This window comes from Malus sylvestris, chromosome 16 (genome assembly GCF_916048215.2).
Source record: "Malus sylvestris chromosome 16, drMalSylv7.2, whole genome shotgun sequence".
Taxonomy (NCBI): Eukaryota; Viridiplantae; Streptophyta; class Magnoliopsida; order Rosales; family Rosaceae; genus Malus; species Malus sylvestris.
In genome coordinates this window covers 37,696,522-37,705,321 of record NC_062275.1, presented here as the reverse complement: position 1 = coordinate 37,705,321, position 8,800 = coordinate 37,696,522, and the positions used below count along the sequence as shown (strand labels likewise).

At 36.8% G+C, this 8,800-nt stretch overlaps 1 pseudogene; it reads right to left on the bottom strand.

The window, feature by feature from the left end:
• Positions 1-4,485: 4,485 nt before the first annotated feature.
• On the bottom strand, positions 4,486-8,580 carry LOC126606474 (uncharacterized; annotated as a pseudogene).
• Positions 8,581-8,800: the final 220 nt, after the last annotated feature.

Sequence of the window (8,800 nt, the reverse complement as noted above, 5' to 3'; positions counted from 1 at the left end):
TCATAATCAAGATGTGTGAGTGGATTATACATTACATAATCTGCATTTATCAGTGAGGTATGGAGGTGTACTTCTAGTTGTCTTGCTTCTATTGGCTACTCTAGTTCATTTATTGATTGGTTGCATATTATGATTTGTGAACCTCGTCCAGCATCTGGCATGTGGATAGGACTTTCAGAACACGATGAATCACGAGTTATGCATTGCAGCTTTATCTGTTCGGTTTAGAGGTGTGTTCCTAACTTTTCAATGACCATTGGTCACTCATCACCTTCCTTAATTGACGGTATAGTTTGACTTGTTCACATCTTCCATCACCGGACCAGTGGATAGTAACGTCTATAAATATTACGTCTAAATGGGGATGAATCTCAAGGTCACTGATGGTTATGACAGTATCTATGTTTCTTGTCTTTTTCAGTCATAATCAAGATGTGTGAGCAAACTATACGTTATGTAATATGCTTTTATCCATGAAGTTTTGAGGTGCTCTTCTAGTTGTCATGCTTTTATTAGCTGATTTTGTTCATTTATTGTCTGGTTGCATATTATGGTTTGTGAACCTCGTCCAATATCTGGCACGTGGATAGAACTTTCAGAACATGGTGAATCACGACTTTATTTATGCATTGCAGCTTTAAATGTTAAGTTTAGAGGTGTGTTCATAACTTTCCAATGCGCATTGGCTACTCGGGCACCTTCCTTAATTGGTGGTATAGTTTGACTTGTTTGCATCTTTCATTATCAGACAAATGGATAGTAACATTTGAGAATAGATTGTTCAAATGGGATGTGTTTGTACCATACTTAGGGCCTTTGCATTTAGACCTCGTATAAATACTCGGTGGACTCAAATGTAATTATGTAATAAATGAAAGGGCAAATATGTAATAAGTGAGGAGCCCTTATTCTATAAAAGGACTCCTCACTCTCCTCATTAAGGAGGTCAAGATTCAGGCCATGGGAAGAGAGAAAATAGGCTAGAGAGCACTGCCTCTAGCCTTCTTGTATATTCACCATTCAGAGTGAAACAATATCAACATCAGTGTGGACGTAGCCCAAACATTGGGGTGAACCACGATACATCTTGTGTTCTTTACTTTCTTGCAAATTCACGGTTGAATTTACGTTGTTCTAAGACCCTCCGATTTTGTGCATCAACAGGATGACTCTCAAGATCATTGACGGTTACGACAATTACGTATCTAGGTTTCTTATCCTTTTCAGTCATAATCAAGATGTGTAAGCAGATTATACATTCGCTTTTATCCGTGAGATTTGGAGTGTGCTTTTATTGGCTACATGAGTTCATTGTTTGACTGGTTGCATAATATGGTTGGTGAACCTCATCCAACATATGACTCGTGAATAGAAATTTTAGAACGGGATGAATCCCGAGTTTATGCATAGCATTTTTATCTGTTAGGTTTAGAGGGTGTTTCATAACTTTTGAATGCCCATTGACTACTCAGGCACCATCCTTAATAGGCGGTATAGTTTGGCTTGTGCACATCTTTCATCATAACAAGTGGATGGTAACGTTTATGATTAGTGTTGTCCAAATGGGATGAATCTGAAGATCACCTATTTGATGTAAAGCACCTTTTTCCCATGAGTTTGGAGATGCACTTTTACTCTTAACTCTTTCCCTGATTGGTCATTGTTGGAACTAAATTAGTGCACACCGTAGAATGTGGACATGCACAAATCCAAGTTAGATGTAAAAGAACAAATAATCATAAGCAAGCCAAAATGCCAGAGGGGTGGGATGGATATGCTGGTGAAAGGCTCTCCAACAACCAAGTTAGTAAGAATATCAAGACTCAAGCAGTGAGTAAGAGGATAAGTGTGCAGAGGTTGCGTTACCAGAGATGAACCTTAGAATGGTTTATTTATACCAGTTGAGGAGATGAACTTTTAGGATAGTAGAATCCTTGTTAAACCGGGAGAATCCCAGAGATCAAGGAAATAAATATAGTATCCCTTGAGAAGTGTGATTACTTGCGGCCACGCCAATCCTTAGATGGTAAGGACTTCAACTTCCATATCTCTATCGACTAAATTCAGGAGGAAGAAGAAGCACCATGCTAATCTCCAAGAACTGAAGATCCAGTTTTCATCCTCCTTGCCCGATATTTCCTCCTCACTGGGCTCCACGTTTTCATCCTCGTCGTCTGGAACTTGAGGTTGGAGACCGAGTGTGGATACATCTGAGATATCTCCAAGAACTGAAGATCCAGTACCTGGTTCCTTCGTGGCTAATTCTGACACAATCTTTTAGCAACTGTTAATAAGATAAACTATTCAAACAGATGCGATAGAAGTGAGTTGTATTTTGTGATACTGCAAGGAAAATATGATATATATGAATTTTTACTCTACAACTTAATGCATAGATTAATTATTTAATCTGTTCTCTTACGCTATTATTTGGTTCCTTGCTGTATTTCTTCTTTTATTCTTTTGTAACCTCTTTTAACATGATTTGCGCATGCAAGGATCTTTTCTTTCAGCATTTTACATGCGACTTAATTATGTGTTATTTTCTTTTATTTGCAATTGTATGTTGAATTTTAATTTTAGGACGCAGTATGAGGAAAAAAAAAAACTAACGCAACACATCTTTAAGGATGCAAGTGCCACTGACTAAAAAAAGATGTTTCGCATGCGCGTGAGTGTGTGCTGAAAAACTAGTATCCATAGCATGCAGAAACTAAGGTTTTATTGGTGTGGTGCCAACATATATAAAAATACAAAAAGGTCCAGTCTATTTTTTTTATTCAATCAACCTTAAATATGTGCGGCAAAAAACATGGTATAAAACAGTTATATTCAATCAAGTACTAAAATGAATGAGGATTCTCTCTTGATCCTCTTTGTGAGGATTCTGGAGATCCTTAAATCGTGTTCGTTTATCGTACATCGTGCAGTCAGAAATTATTTTAAATACTTTTGTTTAAAATAAAAAATGAACAGTACTTAACGAAAACTGGTCGCACGATGTACGATGAACAAACACAATTTGAGAATTCCCGGGATCCTCACAAAGAGGATCTGGAGAGGATTCTCATTCTACTAAAATGAGAATTCAACCTCAAACCACACATAATTTTTTAGTGAAAATAAAAAAAAATTCATACACAGTTTAATTTGAAAAATGCTAAGGAGACTCTTTAGAAAATGGAAACTCTTCATAGATTCTCTGGCACATCATGTTTTGGCACAATATTTAATAATATTAGTATGAAAATTAATATTATACTGTGAGGTGACAGAAAATTAATGAAGATTCTCACTTTGAGAAAGTCTCGTTAGCATTTCTCATTTAATTTGATTATACCGTTTCTGTTGTTATTTATATTGGTTGGGCCCACAAACCCATTTATTTTGAAAATATCTCGTAACAGATTAGTGTCATTTTTAACACGACAATTTATTACAGATGACGCTTTACCGTAATGACGAAAAACAAGTATGCATTTGCATCTTGGTGCGTTTTTTATTCTTTTCTTTTTTTCTTTACTAACTAACAATTTAACTTACTTGCATTATCATTGTCAAAAAAACAAAAAAAATAAACAAAACTACGATCTAATGATATTCATATCCACTTATAAATGAGAAGTTTTATGTTAGAATCTCTTTGATTATTATAGTCTTACTATTGTGTGGTTTCACTTAAATCTCACACCTCTTCTTGTACATACATAATTCAAAGAGGCCTTAATTTGTATATAATTTGGAAGCTAGAAATAGTTTGTGACCTTTTACTTTCAAGAGTAAAATGCGCCTTGCCATTGCCAATTCTGTGAAACCAAGGAATACAGTTAAACTGACCGAGAATGAGACTCAGAGTCAAGGGCAGACACATGTCAATAGGTGACGGAGAACGAATACAAACTCTATCACCAAAACACAATGTTAAAATATCCCACCTTGTATCTCTAAAAAAAGAAAAGTGTAAATATCTTAACTCTACCCCAACTAATACCGAGACATTTTTGTGATAAAACACCACACTTGACGGATTGTACAAGTGATAATTACCTAGTTGGGTATAATATCGGTGTTGTTGGAAGTAAGTTTTTGACCCGTTTCTTTGATAATTTCATACACAACACAAAGATTTTAATCCAATCACTTAATCGTGTGCATCATTCCTTTAATTGCGTTACTCATCATCTGCATTTGGTCCCCCGCGTTGTTATCTAGATTTAGCTAGTATCAGTTGTACACGTGCATGTTCATACAAAATCTGCTACTGTCAATCGTCCACATACGCATTCATGCAAAATCTAATCAACAACTTGCATATTCTAAGGTAAAAAATTAACTCCACACATTTGTACGGTCTAAAAGTAACTTAAATTTATAGTTGTTGGATTTCACCGTGTGGCTCTCCTACAGGAAAAAACCGTTGAAGCTCAAAACACATTGAGTTGCCCAAAAATCACTATCTGGTTTCATTGCTTCTCTTTCGAGGGAACTTAACAAAACAATGCATGCTCAAGATAAAATCAAATAGTGTAGGGCACCTTTACTATACAAGCTCTCTAAACGATGTATATACAAAGAACCATTTCGTATTCCAGGGTCTACATATAGTACATGTCCGTATATGAAAATGAAGAGACAGACTAAAGCTAGGGAAAATGAGAAACCAATCCAGCTCAACGCTCGGTCGACAAAATTTAATGCCACAGGAACCACCGTATGCGCTACCTTCGGTAATGTCGTAAGTGTTCCAAGTATGAACCAGTTGAAGCTTAAGAGAGCAACAGCATCGGAAGCAGGTCTTTTCTTTATGGTGGAGAAAAACTGAACCACACTCTTCAATGACATACCAACCACGGAGAAGAGAGCCACAATAAGGGGCATGCAAGGGTCTTCAGCTTGCCAAACAATCATTCCAACCACAAGTGATAACACTGCACTGAAAAGACTGTTTGACTGCAATGCCCCTTCGATGGTCGAAAACTTCACTCATATCTAAACTTCTGAGGCTGATTTCAGGCATAACAGGATGTATAGGTCCAGTGGATATTGGTTCATTTCTCAAGATTTTGAGCAACTCCATTTTAGTTTTGCTTTCGTCCCCCTGAGTATCTTTGTGCATCAGAAGGTCTTGAAGGATGAATCCACTTCCATCATAACAGGATTTCAATGATGGGATCCCAATGGCTGTACTCTGGGCATTGCCTATTTGATCTCGACCTTTGTTGTTCCAGTATCCTTTCCCCTGAATTTCTTTTAGCCGCAGATTTTCAGTTCTCAGATCGTGTAACTGCTGAATCACATACAAGGGTCAAGTATTCAGTTAAGTATAATTGAAATGGGACATAATAATGCAAATGTATAGAAAGACAAATCTAAATTTGCATTGCAATCAACTTGAGCGAACACGCCTCTTGTTGTGTCTTGTTTAAGAACTGAGAGATAATACGCTTATCTGTTTGATGGTCTCACTAAGTTTTTTAAAAGTAATAGCGCCCTAAGTTTTTTAATCTGTATGTGGTTAATCATTGAACTTATAAGTATCAGAAGAAAAGCGACCCAACTTTTCAAAAGTTAACACCGCATAATATTAGACAATGTTTACGGCAAGATACAATAATAATCAAACGATCAAACAGTTTTCAACTTTTTCTGATTTTTTCACAGATAACCGTTAAATGGGATCTAAGAATTAGACGGTCCAGGGTAACCACAAGAATAATAATTCTTTTGGTTCTAATCAAAATGAATTTTCTTAAGAAGGGGGATCTTAGTATCAATTTTTAAATTTAATCATTACAAGAAATAGACATTCAAATCAACAATGATGTTACCGTTTCATCATAAAAGGCCACAGCCTCTCATACATATTGGCATGTCCTTATTCTGGATTGCTAGATATTGGCATGCCAAACACCAGAGCCAGAGGGCACGAGAAACTCTTATTCCGCAAACCATACTAGAGAAGTTATAAATTACAAGTATTTAATAGTCTCTGGCATAGTAAGAAATACATACATAAAGTGCAGCCAGACTAGTGGAATGCAGTTTTGGCCACTAGCTCAAGGCATGCATGGGGATGATAAAAGTCATTACCTCGCTCACTAGTAGTTCAACTTTGGCAAATGGCCTTGTCATGTTCCCCTTCAAGTTCTGCTAATATCAACTCCATCATTCTTTGTTCGTCAGTGGCTGTATGTAGATGCTCCTGAAATTCTTTTCTATCCCATGCTAGATTCTCCAGCTCAATTTGCATATCGGGTAAATGTTTTTCCAGCTGTTTACATAGCAACATTCTTCTAGCTAAGACATTCTCAGAGAATATGAAATTTAGGAACTATAATACAATGAGGAAAACAACCATCCAGCAGATGAAAAAGAACTAACAGCCCAACAGCTGGAAATAGACATCATCAAAAGCTAGATCAGACGTAGTAAACAAACAAAAGTAATCATCCTAGTCTCCAGCTAGAACACAAATCATAACCACCCATTATCCTAGACATCCTTAATCAAATAGCAGGACCTTACAGAGTCTAATAATAAGAAAGTTAATTCTTTCGGCCAAAAAAAAAAAAAAAAAACAGAGACGGTTAATCCAGAAAAAGGACTCAAGAGAAAACAACGGTAATATTTCTAGTCAGCTTTGTCAAACCTGAAAAGAGGCACAAGAAAACACCATATGCATGCACACGTACACACAATCCTTTCGCAAGCTTTCAGAGTTAAACAAACTGGTAGTAGCATGCAGCATGTGACGTACCAGAGGTACAAGAATGGTTCACATTATCACAGAGTTTATCTTGTAGTTTCTATATATTGAGCCACTCATCTATTATTTTGTTCCTACTTTTCTTTGGCACCTTTTCCTAACCCTGTAGTCATCCGTCCTCCCTTGTTAGTTCATGGCTCTTTCATTGGAAATTAAACGTGAAGTGAAATGGACAACTACAAGATTTTTTCAACTAAACTTTTGTGATCTGAAATGAGTAAGAAATTTACAAGTGTGAGATTTAGTAGGAAGTTATGCTAAATCACACAAGCAACAAAACAACATACAAATAAACAAACAAAAATATATAGTAGAGCGTTCATAAACTAAACCAAAACAAAAACAGTGGGTGAGAATGGGATGTTACTACATATAATTACACATCAACATGCCAGTCTACTTTCCTTTGTAAATGACATGCTCAATATATGTGTTTCCTTAATAGGAGACTAAAATTCACTGAAGGCAGATAAAATCAACCTGCCTCTCCCCCTCTGTAAGGTAGTCAAAACTCGCCCTGGCCGAGATATAAGTGCCAATGTCCATAGCATGATTCTCAAGAAAATGTTCACATGGAAGCAGACTCCTGCCCTCACCAACTCCATCCATGCATGAATGACAATAAAAGCGGTCTTTATGACAAACAAGCATAAGAGCTTCAAAACTGAGAAAGGCCGAGTCACCAAGATTATTGTGGTTTTGTCACAAGTTGCAAGACATGCTGTATCTTATTCTTGAGTTCCTGATATCCTGCATAATCAGTGGATCCTTCAAAAGGCCATAACAAAAGAAAAAGCAGAAAACAAAACTAAATAAATTATCAAAAGGCCCTCAGAAATACAGAATTTGGATACTACGCATTATCCGAATTTCAGTTCTATTGATGAGAGAGACTCAAGCATTTATCGACTACGCGTCTCATGAAATTTGCTAACTTTAAATGACCACAGTTCTCAACAGTGCCAACTTCCATGGTAACTCCTGAAAAATGAGACTTTTAGTCTTTACTCTCGCACCCCCCAAAAAAAAACTCCAATCTCTAATACAAAATAACGGTGAAACAAAGAAGATGGGTGAACAAAATATTCCCAATCACAACAAAATATTCCCACTGCGTTCCGAGTTCAAACCTCCCACTCCCCTTCGTGTAATTTAGAGTTGGAGTAATAATACCACTTGTAATCAAAACAAATATTATCAATACAACTAACGCAATACAATAGAAAACTGAGCCAAGCTAAAGAATGCTTCAACCTCGATCGATTCGAATCAAACTACTTCGGATTACATTAACTAAAATGAATGCAGAAAACAAACCCAAAAAATTAAAAATAAAATAAAACGCGTTAAATCATACCCAAAACTGTTAACCGAAAAAGTAGCAACAGACCACAAAAAATTCGTTTAAACCCTAAAATGCCTCAGAAGCAGGCCGAGGAACCAGCAAAAGCAAATCTAAAACGAAATTCTTACGAGAAAACACAATAAGAAACTCTAACCGATAATTTTTAGATAACCAACACGGAGGTAAAACGCCCCACAAAGCAGAAAAAGATAGTAACATTATTAGTTACAGAAGAGAAAAAGAACACTTACGCAGCAGGAGGGCACAGAGACTACGAGTTGAGCTTAAAGTGAGAGAGAGGATATGTGCACCGCTTGTGCACATCAACAGCATATGCGGAAGTGCAGAGGTAGCAGCAGCACCATGGCCAATGACAGACACTTAATACGGTGTGGTATTATTCATCTTCACTCGTAAGCTTATAAGCGAGGGGTAGTTTTAGGTTCCATTCTATCAAATTTGAATCACACTAAACCCACCCCCTCTCCCTTAGATCATCTCCAATGGTGGCTTATAACCTAAAATTCCCTTTTTTTCCCCCCCAAACCCACTCCAACCCAAAACCTAAACCAAACCTAAAACTTAAGATCTAAAAGAAAGGCAAATATCAGCCACAATTTAGCCCACAAAATAAAATGGGATCCACGGGTGAGAGTGAAAAGTGTGCTGTGAAGCCCACACCCCAAAAC